The sequence below is a fragment of the Cherax quadricarinatus genome, chromosome 56 (assembly GCF_038502225.1).
Source record: "Cherax quadricarinatus isolate ZL_2023a chromosome 56, ASM3850222v1, whole genome shotgun sequence".
Lineage (NCBI taxonomy): Eukaryota > Metazoa > Arthropoda > Malacostraca > Decapoda > Parastacidae > Cherax > Cherax quadricarinatus.
The window spans coordinates 2,340,859-2,359,398 of NC_091347.1; positions in this window are offsets into that span (position 1 = coordinate 2,340,859).

Consider the following 18,540-nt stretch of genomic DNA (forward strand, 5'->3'; position numbering starts at 1 on the left):
TGGTACAACACCCGCCAAACTTAAATATTTACATTAGTACCACAAATAAATTTTACTGTCTCCTGGGGCCGTATGGCACGGACTCATTCAACCTAATAATTAAATTGTATTTCATGAAGCGCTAAATCCGTGTGGGTTATTCAGTGAAATACGAGACAAGACACACCCTGTCAGTACTTCCTTCTTGTACTGTCTCTAAATTTTCGTTCAGATTTTTAACCCCGGAGGGTTAGCCACCTAGGAGAACCCAAGAAAGTCAGTGCGTCATCGAGGACTGTCTAACTTATTTCCATTGTGGTCCTCAATCTTGTCCTCCAGGATGCGACCCACACCAGTCGACTAACACCCAGGTACTATTTACTGCTAGGTGAACAGGACAACAGGTGTAAGAAAACACGTTGAATGTTTCCTCTCACCAGGAATCGAACCGGAGCCCTCCGTGTGTGAAGCGTGAGCTTCAGCCACCAGGCCACCGGGGCACTCTAGAACTTATCATATAAGCTTGTTTATAAACTGTGTACCTCCACTCTCTTATTACTAGTCATAGTCACCACTACACACAGCAGTCACCACTACACAGCAGTCACCACTATACACAATAGTCACCACTACACAGCAGTCACCACTACACACAATAGTCACCACTACACACAGCAGTTACCACTACACAATATGACTCAGTTTTTAGCAAGCCGATAACCAGACTGAGAGTCGAAGATCAAAATGAATTTTTTATGAGAGAGCCACAGAATTTGGTTAACACAAGCCTATCCAATGTTATCCTGACGCCAAATGACTTCGAACAGGCGATAAATGACATGCCCATGCACTCTGCCCCAAGACCAGACTCATGGAACTCCGCGTTCATCAAGAACTGCAAGAAGCCCCTATCACGAGCCTTTTCCATCCTATGGAGAGGGAGCATGGACACGGGGGTCGTCCCACAGTTACTAAAAACAAGAGACATAGCCCCACTCCACAATGGGGGCAGTAAAGCAACAGCAAAGAACTACAGACCGATAGCACTAATATCCCATATCATAAAAATATTTGAAAGGGTACTAAGAAGCAAGATCACCACCCATCTAGAAACCCATCAGTTACAAAACCCAGGGCAACATGGGTTTAGAACAGGTCGCTCCTGTCTGTCTCAACTATTGGATCACTATGACAGGGTCATAGATGCACTACATAGAGGCCTGGTCACAGACCGGGCTGCGGGGGCGTTGACCCCCGAAACTCTCTCCAGGTAAACTCCAGGAAGACAAAAAGAATGCAGATGTAATGTATACAGACTTTGCAAAAGCCTTCGACAAGTGTGACCATGGCGTAATAGCGCACAAAATGCGTGCTAAAGGAATAACAGGAAAAGTCGGTCGATGGATCTATAATTTCCTCACTAACAGAACACAGAGAGTAGTCGTCAACAGAGTAAAGTCCGAGACAGCTACTGTGAAAAGCTCTGTTCCACAAGGCACAGTACTCGCTCCCATCTTGTTCCTCATCCTCATATCTGACATAGACAAGGATGTTAGCCACAGCACCGTGTCTTCCTTTGCAGATGACACCCGAATCTGCATGACAGTGTCTTCCATTGCAGACACTGCAAGGCTCCAGGCGGACATCAACCAAATCTTTCAGTGGGCTGCAGAAAACAATATGAAGTTCAACGATGAGAAATTTCAATTACTCAGATATGGTAAACACGAGGAAATTAAATCTTCATCAGAGTACAAAACAAATTCTGGCCACAAAATAGAGCGAAACACCAACGTCAAAGACCTGGGAGTGATCATGTCGGAGGATCTCACCTTCAAGGACCATAACATTGTATCAATCGCATCTGCTAGAAAAATGACAGGATGGATAATGAGAACCTTCAAAACTAGGGAAGCCAAGCCCATGATGACACTCTTCAGGTCGCTTGTTCTATCAAGGCTGGAATATTGCTGCACACTAACAGCACCTTTCAAGGCAGGTGAAATTGCTGACCTAGAAAATGTACAGAGAACCTTCACGGCACACATAATGGAGATAAAACACCTCAATTACTGGGAGCGCTTGAGGTTCCTAAACCTGTATTCCCTGGAACGCAGGCGGGAGAGATACATGATTATATACACCTGGAAAATCCTAGAGGGACTAGTACCGAACTTGCACACGAAAATCACTCACTACGAAAGTGTCAGGGGCCCGAGACTGTTCAACTGAATTAGTGTGCACTTCCTAGCAGAGTTTACTGCCAGAGGGGAATTATAGGCCTGTCCCGTGTGGAAAAATAATAATATTGAACTTTGTGTCAGAGGAAAGAAAGTCTCCCTGAAAGCATTGAGTATACATAGTGTATAGTGTATACTACAGTGGCTCCCTAGTATATTGATGATAAAGGCTAAAGTGTCATTTGAAAACAGGTGAATTTGTAAATGAAGTGATAAGCCTATAGAGGCAGGTGCCAGAAGTCGCCAGAAACTTACCACAGGTCAGCTGTTTTTAATAATCTTCCTGGCCTGCTAGTGTACTCGCATATAATCTAGTGATACCAGTGAATAGCAGAATACAGTGTTGTAGTAGCAACTAACCAGTATTATAATGGTACTTAGTGAAGTGGAGTGACTTTCATTAGTTTCTTTTTCTTGAAATACCAGACGTTACTGTGAATTTCATATAACCTGTAGTTACCAGCGGTCGCAATATACACAACGAGAAGCAATTATTACTACAGAAAAAGCGCCCTTCCTCCAAAATTTGCACCAGTCAACTATAGTGATAATATAGCATTTATTGTGGTGGAGACGGAAAAAAAAAAATAGAGAAGCTAGATACAGCGATTGATAAACAAAGGTGGAGGCTCGACCGTTCGTCATTGTAGGAGTGCCAGCAGTCACCGGCTCTTCAACACGCAAGTTATACTTTTGTATCAATCAAATCACATATTACTCGGGTAGATAATTTCCAGTAGATCCTTCATGTGTTAGCTCAAATCACCGACCAGTATGGTTTAAATAAGTGACCCACTGATCAGATCAGATAGACTGGACTGGTCCGAACCCTTGACTGGTCCGAACCCTTGACTGGTCCGAACCCTGGACTGGTTTCAAACGGTTTCGTTGTGCACCACCTAGCAGGTTATTAATAGAATATTCAAGAGGTTGCTAGTAGAATTGCAGTAAATCAACCATTCAAATCATTATGAAGCTGTGTGTAGTCTGTGGTCAGTCAAACAAACGGGCTTCCACATGCATAAATTGTCATTTCTGTGGAAATTGGTGTCACGCCCCTTGTGCAGATATCCAAGAACTAGCTACAAGCAGTATTAAAACAGGGAAGTGTTTTTGGGTATGCCCAAATGAGATAAATCTGTGGACTAAAATCACAAGGGTATTAAAAGAGGTCAACATCAAAGCTGCTTTCATAGAAAACCTGGAAGCTTTCTACAACAGATGGGAACATAAAAAGTCCGGGCTGAATGGTACTGCCCTTGATACTGGCCATGTAGTCAGAAACTGTAAGGCTGGAGATGATGTCCTGGTAGTCAGTAAATGGGGGGCTGATAGTGCTGTCCTGGGAGACAGTAATGGGGAAGCTGGAGGTGCTGTCCTGGGAGACAGTAATGGTGAAGCTGGAGGTGCTGTCCTGGGAGACAGTAATGGTGAAGCTGGAGATGCTGTCCTGGGAGACAGTAATGGGGAAGCTGGAGATGCTGTCCTGGGAGACAGTAATGGTGAAGCTGGAGATTTTGTCCAGGTAGTCGGGAATTATACGCAGGAAGGAATACATATGAATGACCTCATAGGGGACAGGAGCCATAGTAGGGAAACAAGTGTAGTCAAAGATAAGATAAAACCAATATTGCAAACTAGAAATACCGCAGGAAATAGCAAACAAGAGGACTCCACTAGCAATAGTGAGGATATATTACCAAAAACAAATGGTGGGAGCTCCATTGTTGGTGCTAGGGAGGATAGAAGTAAGACAGGGAAACATGCACCAACAGGGAATACAGTCACAGAAACCCAAGGCAAACGGAAACCAAGCCTGTGCACATACTATGCACTCGGTATCTGCTGGCATGGGAAATCTGGAAAAACAGATGGGACGTGCAACTATGACCACCCTAGGAAATGCCATGCCCATATGACAACAGGAAAATGCAAACTCCCTTCCTGTAAGCTTTTTCACCCTGAACTGTGTACCTCTTCAGTACAGGAAAGACTGTGCTATAACTTAAATTGCCAGGCATACCATCTAAAGGGGACAAAAAGATACAAAACATCCAGGCCATGGGAAAACCTGGGTAGCCACAGCCACTCAAGAGGGAGAGGTTTTTTAGTGCCAGGAAGGAAAAAAAACTGGCAGGAAATGGCAGAAATCGTACACCAAATCCAGTCATTCCTGGAGTGGAACCACAGTCGATGGCCTCCACTCCAAACCAACAGATACAGATACTAATGCCGGAAAAAAAATCCCCCCCCAGTACCAACAATACCACCAGTCCGATAACATTCTTCTTTGCAAATATACAGGGTCTAAAGCCAGCAACAAACAACAAAATACCTTTCATCCGTGGACTGCTTGCAGAGGCAAAGGCAATGTTCGCGGCTTTCACTGAGACCCACATAAAGGATCACTTGGACAACGAAATATGGATCCCAGGTTACAACCTATACAGATGTGACAGAGTGAACAGGCAAAAGGGGGGGGTTGGCCTGTACATTGCAGAGTCACTTGTTTGCACAGAACTGCTAAATGCCTCAAATGATGTAGTGGAAGTTTTAGCAGTAAAGGTCGAGAACCAAAACCTAGTCATTGTGATAGTCTACAAGCCTCCGGATGCAACATCCCAGCAATTCCAGGAACAGCTGTTAAAAATTGACCACTGTCTGGAAAACCTTCCAGCTCCTGCACCCAACATCTTGCTCCTGGGGGATTTCAACTTAAGGCACCTAAAATGGAGGAATATAGCAAATAATATTGTTGCAGTAATAACACCAGGAGGCAGCTCTGATGAAAACTCACACTCACGCGAGCTTTTAAATCTCTGCACAAAATTCAATTTAAACCAGCAAATAATAGAGCCTACTAGACTGGAGAATACACTAGACCTCATCTTCACTAACAATGATGATCTGATAAGAAATATCACCATATCAAAAACAATATACTCAGATCACAACATAATTGAGGTTCAGTCATGTATGCGCGGAGCCCCAGACCGACATAAGGAGATTAGTCACGAGGGAGCATTCACCAAATTCAACTTCAATAACAAAAACATAAAGTGGGACCAAGTAAACCAAGTCCTAACCGATATAAGCTGGGAAGATATACTAAGCAACACAGACCCCAACTTATGCCTAGAACAGATTAACTCGGTAGCACTCGATGTATGCACAAGGCTTATTCCTCTAAGAAAAAGGAGGAGTAGATGTAAAACAGAAAGAGACAGGCGCTCCCTTTACAGGCGACGGAAAAGAATAACAGAGCGGCTAAAAGAGGTCAATATATCTGAAATGCGTAGGGAGACACTGGTCAGAGAAATAGCAAGCATCGAACTTAAGCTAAAAGAATCCTTTAGGAGTCAGGAATCGCGGGAAGAACTAAAAGCCATAAATGAAATCGAAAGAAACCCAAAGTATTTCTTCTCCTATGCCAAATCAAAATCGAGAACAACGTCCAGTATTGGGCCCCTACTTAAACAAGATGGGTCCTACACAGATGACAACAAGGAAATGAGTGAGCTACTCAAGTCCCAATATGACTCAGTTTTTAGCAAGCCGCTAACCAGACTGAGAGTCGAAGATCAAAATGAATTTTTTATGAGAGAGCCACAAAATTTGATTAACACAAGCCTATCCGATGTTATCCTGACGCCAAATGACTTCGAACAGGCGATAAATGACATGCCCATGCACTCTGCCCCAGGGCCAGACTCATGGAACTCTGTGTTCATCAAGAACTGCAAGAAGCCCCTATCACGAGCCTTTTCCATCCTATGGAGAGGGAGCATGGACACGGGGGTCGTCCCACAGTTACTAAAAACAACAGACATAGCCCCACTCCACAAAGGGGGCAGTAAAGCAACAGCAAAGAACTACAGACCAATAGCACTAACATCCCATATCATAAAAATCTTTGAAAGGGTCCTAAGAAGCAAGATCACCACGCATCTAGAAACCCATCAGTTACACAACCCAGGGCAACATGGGTTTAGAACAGGTCGCTCCTGTCTGTCTCAACTATTGGACCACTACGACAAGGTCCTAAATGCACTAGAAGACAAAAAGAATGCAGATGTAATATATACAGACTTTGCAAAAGCCTTCGACAAGTGTGACCATGGCGTAATAGCGCACAAAATGCGTGCTAAAGGAATAACAGGAAAAGTCGGTCGATGGATCTATAATTTCCTCACTAACAGAACACAGAGAGTAGTCGTCAACAGAGTAAAGTCCGAGGCAGCTACGGTGAAAAGCTCTGTTCCACAAGGCACAGTACTCGCTCCCATCTTGTTCCTCATCCTTATATCCGACATAGACAAGGATGTCAGCCACAGCACCGTGTCTTCCTTTGCAGATGACACCCGAATCTGCATGACAGTGTCTTCCATTGCAGACACTGCAAAGCTCCAGGCAGACATCAACCAAATCTTTCAGTGGGCTGCAGAAAACAATATGAAGTTCAACGATGAGAAATTTCAATTACTCAGATATGGTAAACATGAGGAAATTAAATCTTCATCAGAGTACAAAACAAATTCTGGCCACAAAATAGAGCGAAACACCAACGTCAAAGACCTGGGAGTGATCATGTCGGAGGATCTCACCTTCAAGGACCATAACATTGTATCAATCGCATCTGCTAGAAAAATGACAGGATGGATAATGAGAACCTTCAAAACTAGGGAGGCCAAGCCCATGATGACACTCTTCAGGTCACTTGTTCTATCTAGGCTGGAATATTGCTGCACACTAACAGCACCTTTCAAGGCAGGTGAAATTGCCGACCTAGAAAATGTACAGAGAACTTTCACGGCGCGCATAACGGAGATAAAACACCTCAATTATTGGGAGCGCTTGAGGTTCCTAAACCTGTATTCCCTGGAACGCAGGAGGGAGAGATACATGATTATATACACCTGGAAAATCCTAGAGGGACTAGTACCGAACTTGCACACGAAAATCACCCACTACGAAAGCAAAAGACTTGGCAGACGATGCACCATCCCCCCAATGAAAAGCAGGGGTGTCACTAGCACGTTAAGAGACCATACAATAAGTGTCAGGGGCCCGAGACTGTTCAACTGCCTCCCAGCACACATAAGGGGGATTACCAACAGACCCCTGGCAGTCTTCAAGCTGGCACTGGACAAGCACCTAAAGTCAGTTCCGGATCAGCCGGGCTGTGGCTCGTATGTTGGTTTGCGTGCAGCCAGCAGCAACAGCCTGGTTGATCAGGCTCTGATCCACCAGGAGGCCTGGTCTCAGACCGGGCCGCGGGGGCGTTGACCCCCGGAACTCTCTCCAGGTAAACTCCAGGTCGGGTCTATTGGTAACCCCCCTTATGTATGCTGGGAGGCAGTTGAACAGTCTCGGGCCCCTGACACTTATTGTATGGTCTCTTAACGTGCTAGTGACACCCCTGCTTTTCATTGGGGGGATGTTGCATCGTCTGCCAAGTCTTTTGCTTTCGTTGTGAGTGATTTTCGTGTGCAAGTTCGGTACTAGTCCCTCTAGGATTTTCCAGGTGTATATAATCATGTATCTCTCCCGCCTGCGTTCCAGGGAATACAGGTTTAGGAACCTCAAGCGCTCCCAGTAATTGAGGTGTTTTATCTCCGTTAAGCATGCCATGAAGGCTCTCTGTACATTTTCTAGGTCAGCAATTTCACCTGCCTTGAAAGGTGCTGTTAGTGTGCAGCAATATTCCAGCATAGATAGAAAAAGTGACCTAAAGAGTGTCATCATGGGCTTGGCATCCCTAGTTGTGAAGGTTCTCATTATCCATCCTGTCATTTTTCTAGCAGATGCGATTGATACAATGTTATGGTCAGATATGAGGATGAGGAACAAGATGGGAGCGAGTACTGTGCCTTGTGGAACAGAGCTTTTCACCGTATCCTATGCCAAATCAAAATCGAGAACAACGTCCAGTATTGGGCCCCTACTTAAACAAGATGGGTCCTACACAGATGACAGCAAGGAAATGAGTGAGCTACTCAAGTCCCAATATGACTCAGTTTTTAGCAAGCCGCTACCCAGAATGAGAGTCGAAGATCAAAATGAATTTTTTATGAGAGAGCCACAAAATTTGATTAACACAAGCCTATCCGATGTTATCCTGACGCCAAATGACTTCGAACAGGCGATAAATGACATGCCCATGCACTCTGCCCCAGGGCCAGACTCATGGAACTCTGTCTTCATCAAGAACTGCAAGAAGCCCCTATCACGAGCCTTTTCCATCCTATGGAGAGGGAGCATGGACACGGGGGTCGTCCCACAGTTACTAAAAACAACAGACATAGCCCCACTCCACAAAGGGGGCAGTAAAGCAACAGCAAAGAACTACAGACCAATAGCACTAACATCCCATATCATAAAAATCTTTGAAAGGGTCCTAAGAAGCAAGATCACCACCCATCTAGAAACCCATCAGTTACACAACCCAGGGCAACATGGGTTTAGAACAGGTCGCTCCTGTCTGTCTCAACTATTGGATCACTACGACAAGGTCCTAAATGCACTAGAAGACAAAAAGAATGCAGATGTAATATATACAGACTTTGCAAAAGCCTTCGACAAGTGTGACCACGGTGTAATAGCGCACAAAATGCGTGCTAAAGGAATAACAGGAAAAGTCGGTCGATGGATCTATAATTTCCTCACTAACAGAACACAGAGAGTAGTCGTCAACAGAGTAAAGTCCGAGGCAGCTACGGTGAAAAGCTCTGTTCCACAAGGCACAGTACTCGCTCCCATCTTGTTCCTCATCCTCATATCCGACACAGACAAGGATGTCAGCCACAGCACCGTGTCTTCCTTTGCAGATGACACCCGAATCTGCATGACAGTGTCTTCCATTGCAGACACTGCAAAGCTCCAGGCAGACATCAACCATATCTTTCAGTGGGCTGCAGAAAACAATATGAAGTTCAACGATGAGAAATTTCAATTACTCAGATATGGTAAACATGAGGAAATTAAATCTTCATCAGAGTACAAAACAAATTCTGGCCACAAAATAGAGCGAAACACCAACGTCAAAGACCTCGGAGTGATCATGTCGGAGGATCTCACCTTCAAGGACCATAACATTGTATCAATCGCATCTGCTAGAAAAATGACAGGATGGATAATGAGAACCTTCAAAACTAGGGAGGCCAAGCCCATGATGACACTCTTCAGGTCACTTGTTCTATCTAGGCTAAATATTGCTGCACACTAACAGCACCTTTCAAGGCAGGTGAAATTGCCGACCTAGAAAATGTACAGAGAACTTTCACGGCGCACATAACGGAGATAAAACACCTCAATTATTGGGAGCGCTTGAGGTTCCTAAACCTGTATTCCCTGGAATGCAGGAGGGAGAGATACATGATTATATACACCTGGAAAATCCTAGAGGGACTAGTACCGAACTTGCACACGAAAATCACTCACTACGAAAGCAAAAGACTTGGCAGACGATGCACCATCCCCCCAATGAAAAGCAGGGGTGTCACTAGCACGTTAAGAGACCATACAATAAGTGTCAGGGGCCCGAGACTGTTCAACTGCCTCCCAGCACACATAAGGGGGATTACCAACAGACCCCTGGCAGTCTTCAAGCTGGCAATGGACAAGCACCTAAAGTCGGTTCCTGACCAGCCGGGCTGTGGCTCGTACGTTGGTTTGCGTGCAGCCAGCAGCAACAGCCTGGTGGATCAGGCTCTGATCCACCAGAAGGCCTTGTCACAGATCGGGCCGCGGGGGCGTTGACACCCGGAACTCTCTCCAGGTAAACTCCAGGTAGTTGCCTCGGACTTTACTCTGTTGACTACTACTCTCTGTGTTCTGTTAGTGAGGAAACCTGGAGTTTACCTGGAGAGAGTTCCGGGGGTCAACGCCCCCGCGGCCCGGTCTGTGACCAGGCCTCCTGGTGGATCAGAGCCTGATCAACCAGGCTGTTACTGCTAGCTGCACGCAAACCAACGAACGAGCCACAGCCCGGCTGGTCAAGAACTGACTTTAGGTGCTTGTCCAGTGCCAGCTTGAAGACTGCCAGGGATCTGTTGGTAATCCCCCTTATGTATGCTGGGAGGCAGTCGAACAGTCTCGGGCCACTGACACTTATTGTATGGTCTCTTAACGTGCTAGTGACACCCCTGCTTTTCATTGGGGGGATGTTGCATCGTCTGCCAAGTCTTTTGCTTTCGTAGTGAGTGATTTTCATGCGAAAGTTCGGTACTAGTCCCTCTAGGATTTTCCAGGTGTATATAATCATGTATCTCTCCCGCCTGCATTCCAGCGAATACAGGTTTAGGAACCTCAAGCGCTCCCAGTAATTGAGGTGTTTTATCTCCGTTATGCGCGCCATGAAGGTTCTCTGTACATTTTCTATTTCAACAATTTCACCTGCCTTGAAAGGTGCTGTTAGTGTGCAGCAATATTCCAGCCTAGATAGAACAAGTGACCTGAAGAGTGTCATCATGGGCTTGGCCTCCCTAGTTTTGAAGGTTCTCATTATCCATCCTGTCATTTTTCTAGCAGATGCGATTGATACAATGTTACGGTCCTTGAAGGTGAGATCCTCCGACATGATCACTCCCAGGTCTTTGACGTTGGTGTTTCGCTCTATTTTGTGGCCAGAATTTGTTTCGTACTCTGATGAAGATTTATTTCCTCGTGTTTACCATATCTGAGTAATTGAAATTTCTCATCGTTGAACTTCATATTGTTTTCTGCAGATCCATCGACCAACTTTTCCTGTTATTCCTTTAGCACGCATTTTGTGCGCTATTACGCCATGGTTACACTTGTCGAAGGCTTTTGCAAAGTCTGTATATATTACATCTGCATTCTTTTTGTCTTCTAGTGCATCTAGGACCTTGTCGTAGTGATCCAATAGTTGAGACAGACAGGAGCGACCTGTTCTAGACCCATGTTGCCCTGGGTTGTGTAATTGATGGGTTTCTAGATAGGTGGCGATCTTGCTTCTTAGGACCCTTTCAACGATTTTTATGATATGGGATATTAGTGCTATCGGTCTGTAGCTCTTTGCTATTGCTTTACTGCCCCCTTTGTGGAGTGGGGCTATGTCTGTTGTTTTTAGTAACTGTGGGACGATCCCCCGTGTCCATGCTCCCTCTCCATAGGATGGTAAAAGCTCGTGATAGGGGCTTCTTGCAGTTTTTGATGAACACGAAGTTCCATGAGTCTGGCCCTGGGGCAGAGTGCATGGGCATGTCATTTATCGCCTGTTCGAAGTCATCTGGCGTCAGGATAACATCAGATAGGCTTGTGTTAACCAAATTTTGTGGCTCTCTCATAAAAAATTCATTTTGATCTTCGACTCTCAGTCTGGTTAGCGGCTTGCTAAAAACTGTCATATTGGGACTTGAGTAGCTCACTCATTTCCTTGCTGTCATCTGTGTAGGACCCATCTTGTTTAAGTAGGGGCCCAATACTGGACGTTGTTCTCGACTTTGATTTGGCATAGGAGAAGAAATACTTTGGGTTTCTTTCGATTTCATTTATGGCTTTTAGTTCTTCCCGCGATTCCTGACTCCTATAAGATTCCTTTAGCTTAAGTTCTATGCTTGCAATTTCTCTGACCAGTGACTCCCTAAGCATTTCAGATATATTAGCCTCTTTTAGCCGCTCTGTTATTCTTTTCCGTCGCCTGTAAAGGGAGCGCCTGTCTCTTTCTATTTTACATCTACTCCTCCTTTTTCATAGAGGAATAAGCCTTGTGCATACATCGAGTGCCACCAAGTTAATCTGTTCTAGGCATAAGTTGGGGTCTGTGTTGCTTAGTCTATCTTCCCAGCTTATATCGGTTAGGACTTGGTTTACTTGGTCCCACTTTATGTTTTTGTTATTGAAGTTGAATTTTGTGAATGCTCCCTCGTGACTAATCTCATTATGACGGTCTCGGGCTCCGCGCATACATGTCTGAACCTCAATTACCTGGAGTTTACCTGGAGAGAGTTCCGGGGGTCAACGCCTCCGCGGCCCGGTCTGTGACCAGGCCTCCTGGTGGATCAGAGCCTGATCAACCAGGCTGTTGCTGCTGGCTGCACGCAAACCAACGTACGAGCCACAGCCCGGCTGATCAGGAACTGACTTTAGGTGCTTGTCCAGTGCCAGCTTGAAGACTGCCAGGGGTCTGTTGGTAATCCCCCTTATGTGTGCTGGGAGGCAGTTGAACAGTCTCGGGCCCCTGACACTTATTGTATGGTCTCTTAACGTGCTAGTGACACCCCTGCTTTTCATTGGGGGGATGGTGCATCGTCTGCCAAGTCTTTTGCTTTCATAGTGAGTGATTTTCGTGTGCAAGTTCGGTACTAGTCCCTCTAGGATTTTCCAGGTGTATATAATCATGTATCTCTCCCTCCTGTGTTCCAGGGAATACAGGTTTAGGAACCTCAAGCGCTCCCAGTAATTGAGGTGTTTTATCTCCGTTATGCGTGCCGTGAAAGTTCTCTGTACATTTTCTAGGTCGGCAATTTCACCTGCCTTGAAAGGTGCTGTTAGTGTGCAGCAATATTCCAGCCTAGATAGAACAAGTGACGTGAAGAGTGTCATCATGGGCTTGGCCTCCCTAGTTTTGAAGGTTCTCATTATCCATCCTGTCATTTTTCTAGCAGATGCGATTGATACAATGTTATGGTCCTTGAAGGTGAGATCCTCCGACATGATCACTCCCAGGTCTTTGACGTTGGTGTTTCGCTCTATTTTGTGGCCAGAATTTGTTTTGTACTCTGATGAAGATTTAATTTCCTCATGTTTACCATATCTGAGTAATTGAAATTTCTCATCGTTGAACTTCATATTGTTTTCTGCAGCCCACTGAAAGATTTGGTTGATGTCCGCCTGGAGCTTTGCAGTGTCTGCAATGGAAGACACTGTCATGCAGATTCGGGTGTCATCTGCAAAGGAAGACACGGTGCTGTGGCTGACATCCTTGTCTATGTCGGATATGAGGATGAGGAACAAGATGGGAGCGAGTACTGTGCCTTGTGGAACAGAGCTTTTCACCGTAGCTGCCTCGGACTTTACACTGTTGACGACTACTCTCTGTGTTCTGTTAGTGAGGAAATTATAGATCCATCGACCGACTTTTCCTGTTATTCCTTTAGCACGCATTTTGTGCGCTATTACGCCATGGTCACACTTGTCGAAGGCTTTTGCAAAGTCTGTATATATTACATCTGCATTCTTTTTGTCTTCTAGTGCATTTAGGACCTTGTCGTAGTGATCCAATAGTTGAGACAGACAGGAGCGACCTGTTCTAAACCCATGTTGCCCTGGGTTGTGTAACTGATGGGTTTCTAGATGGGTGGTGATCTTGCTTCTTAGGACCCTTTCAAAGATTTTTATGATATGGGATGTTAGTGCTATTGGTCTGTAGTTCTTTGCTGTTGCTTTACTGCCCCCTTTGTGGAGTGGGGCTATGTCTGTTGTTTTTAGTAACTGTGGGACGACCCCCGTGTCCATGCTCCCTCTCCATAGGATGGAAAAGGCTCGTGATAGGGGCTTCTTGCAGTTCTTGATGAACACAGAGTTCCATGAGTCTGGCCCTGGGGCAGAGTGCATGGGCATGTCATTTATCGCCTGTTCGAAGTCATTTGGCGTCAGGATAACATCGGATAGGCTTGTGTTAATCAAATTTTGTGGCTCTCTCATAAAAAATTCATTTTGATCTTCGACTCTCATTCTGGTTAGCGGCTTGCTAAAAACTGAGTCATATTGGGACTTGAGTAGCTCACTCATTTCCTTGCTGTCATCTGTGTAGGACCCATCTTGTTTAAGTAGGGGCCCAATGCTGGACGTTGTTCTCGATTTTGATTTGGCATAGGAGAAGAAATACTTTGGGTTTCTTTCGATTTCATTTATGGCTTTTAGTTCTTCCCGCGATTCCTGACTCCTAAAGGATTCTTTTAGCTTAAGTTCGATGCTTGCTATTTCTCTGACCAGTGTCTCCCTACGCATTTCAGATATATTGACCTCTTTTAGCCGCTCTGTTATTCTTTTCCGTCGCCTGTAAAGGGAGCGCCTGTCTCTTTCTATTTTACATCTACTCCTCCTTTTTCTTAGAGGAGTAAGCCTTGTGCATACATCGAGTGCCACCGAGTTAATCTGTTCTAGGCATAAGTTGGGGTCTGTGTTGCTTAGTATATCTTCCCAGCTTATATCGGTTAGGACTTGGTTTACTTGGTCCCACTTTATGTTTTTGTTATTGAAGTTGAATTTGGTGAATGCTCCCTCGTGACTAATCTCATTTTGTCGGTCTGGGGCTCCGCGCATACATGTCTGAACCTCAATTATGTTGTGATCTGAGTATATTGTTTTTGATATGGTGACATTTCTTATCAGATCATCATTGTTAGTGAAGATGAGGTCTAGTGTATTCTCCAGTCTAGTAGGCTCTATTATTTGCTTGTTTAAATTGAATTTTGTGCAGAGATTTAAAAGCTCGCGTGAGTGTGAGTTTTCATCAGAGCTGCCTCCTGGTGTTATTACTGCAACAATATTATTTGCTATATTCCTCCATTTTAGGTGCCTTAAGTTGAAATCCCCCAGGAGCAAGATGTTGGGTGCAGGAGCTGGAAGATTTTCCAGACAGTGGTCAATTTTTAACAGCTGTTCCTGGAATTGCTGGGATGTTGCATCCGGAGGCTTGTAGACTACCACAATGACTAGGTTTTGGTTCTCGACCTTTACTGCTAAAACTTCCACTACATCATTTGAGGCTTTTAGCAGTTCTGTGCAAACAAGTGACTCTGCAATGTACAGGCCAACCCCCCCCCCTTTTGCCTGTTCACTCTGTCACATCTGTATAGGTTGTAACCTGGGATCCATATTTCGTTGTCCAAGTGATCCTTTATGTGGGTCTCAGTGAAAGCCGCGAACATTGCCTTTGCCTCTGCAAGCAGTCCACGGATGAAAGGTATTTTGTTGTTTGTTGCTGGCTTTAGACCCTGTATATTTGCAAAGAAGAATGTTATCGGACTGGTGGTATTGTTGGTACTGGGGGGGGGATTTTTTTCCGGCATTAGTATCTGTATCTGTTGGTTTGGAGTGGAGGCCATCGACTGTGGTTCCACTCCAGGAATGACTGGATTTGGTGTACGATTTCTGCCATTTCCTGCCAGTTTTTTTTCCTTCCTGGCACTAAAAAACCTCTCCCTCTTGAGTGGCTGTGGCTACCCAGGTTTTCCCATGGCCTGGATGTTTTGTATCTTTTTGTCCCCTTTAGATGGTATGCCTGGCAATTTAAGTTATAGCACAGTCTTTCCTGTACTGAAGAGGTACACAGTTCAGGGTGAAAAAGCTTACAGGAAGGGAGTTTGCATTTTCCTGTTGTCATATGGGCATGGCATTTTCTAGGGTGGTCATAGTTGCACGTCCCATCTGTTTTTCCAGATTTCCCATGCCAGCAGATACCGAGTGCATAGTATGTGCACAGGCTTGGTTTCCGTTTGCCTTGGGTTTCTGTGACTGTATTCCCTGTTGGTGCATGTTTCCCTGTCTTACTTCTATCCTCCCTAGCACCAACAACGGAGCTCCCACCAGTTGTTTTTGGTAATATATTCTCACTATTGCTAGTGGAGTCCTCTTGTTTGCTATTTCCTGCGGTATTTCTAGTTTGCAATATTGGTTTTATCTTATCTTTGACTACACTTGTTTCCCTACTATGGCTTCTGTCCCCTATGAGGTCATTTATATGTATTCCTTCCTGCGTATAATTCCCGACTACCTGGACAAAATCTCCAGCTTCACCATTACTGTCTCCCAGGACAGCACCTCCAGCTTCACCATTACTGTCTCCCAGGACAGCACCTCCAGCTTCACCATTACTGTCTCCCAGGACAGCACCTCCAGCTTCACCATTACTGTCTCCCAGGACAGCACTATCAGCCCCACATTTACTGACTACCAGGACATCATCTCCAGCCTTACAGTTTCTGACTACATGGCCAGTATCAAGGGCAGTACCATTCAGCCCAGACTTTTTATGTTCCCATCTGTTGTAGAAAGCTTCCAGGTTTTCTATGAAAGCAGCTTTGATGTTGACCTCTTGATGTTGACCAGTTGTTTTTGGTAATATATTCTCACTATTGCTAGTGGAGTCCTCTTGTTTGCTATTTCCTGCGGTATTTCTAGTTTGCAATATTGGTTTTATCTTATCTTTGACTACACTTGCTTCCCTACTATGGCTCCTGTCCCCTATGAGGTCATTTATATGTATTCCTTCCTGCGTATAATTCCCGACTACCTGAACAAAATCTCCAGCTTCACCATTACTGTCTCCCAGGACAGCACCTCCAGCTTCACCATTACTGTCTCCCAGGACAGCACCTCCAGCTTCACCATTACTGTCTCCCAGGACAGCACTATCAGCCCCACATTTACTGACTACCAGGACATCATCTCCAGCCTTACAGTTTCTGACTACATGGCCAGTATCAAGGGCAGTACCATTCAGCCCAGACTTTTTATGTTCCCATCTGTTGTAGAAAGCTTCCAGGTTTTCTATGAAAGCAGCTTTGATGTTGACCTCTTGATGTTGACCAGTTGTTTTTGGTAATATATTCTCACTATTGCTAGTGGAGTCCTCTTGTTTGCTATTTCCTGCGGTATTTCTAGTTTGCAATATTGGTTTTATCTTATCTTTGACTACACTTGTTTCCCTACTATGGCTCCTGTCCCCTATGAGGTCATTTATATGTATTCCTTCGTGCGTATAATTCCCGACTACCTGGACAAAATCTCCAGCTTCACCATTACTGTCTCCCAGGACAGCACCTCCAGCTTCACCATTACTGTCTCCCAGGACAGCACCTCCAGCTTCACCATTACTGTCTCCCAGGACAGCACCTCCAGCTTCACCATTACTGTCTCCCAGGACAGCACTATCAGCCCCACATTTACTGACTACCAGGACATCATCTCCAGCCTTACAGTTTCTGACTACATGGCCAGTATCAAGGGCAGTACCATTCAGCCCAGACTTTTTATGTTCCCATCTGTTGTAGAAAGCTTCCAGGTTTTCTATGAAAGCAGCTTTGATGTTGACCTCTTTTAATACACTTGTGATTTTAGTCCACAGATTTATCTCATTTGGGCATACCCAAAAAATCTGGGTATATTGTTTTTGATATGGTGACATTTCATATCAGATCATCATTGTTAGTGAAGATGAGGTCTAGTGTATTTTCCAGTCTAGTAGGCTCTATTATTTGCTGGTTTAAAATGAATTTTGTGCAGAGATTTAAAAGCTCGTGTGTGTGTGAGTTCTCATCAGAGCTGCCTCCTGGTGTTATTACTGCAGCAACATTATTTCCTGTATTCCTCCATTTTAGGTGCCTTAAGTTGAAATCCCCCAGGAGCAAGATGTTGTCCCCCAGGATGCGACCGACACCAGTCGACTAACACCCAGGTACCTATTTGCTGCTAGGTGAACAGGACAACAAGTGTAAGAAAACTTATCGAAATATTTCCACCCGCCTGGAATCGAACCCGGGCACTCCGTGTGTGAAGCGGAATCTTTAGCCACCAGGCCACCGGGCCACATGATAATATACACTTGGAAAATCCTAGATGGATTAGTACCAAACTTTCACACGAAAATCACTCCCTATGAAAGCAAAAGACTTGGCAGACGATGCAACATTCCCCTAATGAAAAGCAGGGGCGCCACTAGCACGATAAGAGGCAACACAATAAGTGTCTGGGGCTCAAGACTGTTCAACTGCCTCTCAGCATACATAAGGGTGATTACCAATAGATCCCTGGCTATCTTCAAGAAGGCATTGCACCTGAAGTCAGTACCTGACCAGCCGGGCTGTGGTTCATACGTAGGGTTGCGTGCGGCCAACAGTAACAGCCTGGTTGATCAGGCCCTGATCCACCATGAGGCTTGGTTACAGACCGGGCCACGGGGGCGTTGACCCCCCGAAACCCTCTGCAGGTAGACCTCGCCATGTGAAGGGAGAGTTTTAGCCACCAGGCCACGACGGGGAATGAGTTGGTTTCTACTGATTTGTTGAACAATATTTTAATGTTGGGTGAAAGCACATACTATCTACCTACATGGTTTATTGTACACACGTCGCTTCCCTCAAACACTCAGTGAAAAATGATAAATCATAGTTGGTACATAATGTGGGGTAAGCAATGTTAAATAATGAAAAAACAGCTGCAATGTTTGAACAGTCCAGTCATAGTTCAGTGGATGACGTGATGCTGTTCAGTTAGATTCCCTTTTGACATTTTAATATGACACAGTGCAAATCGTAGACCTTTTTTTTTCTTAAGTATGTGCAGGCTTTAATAA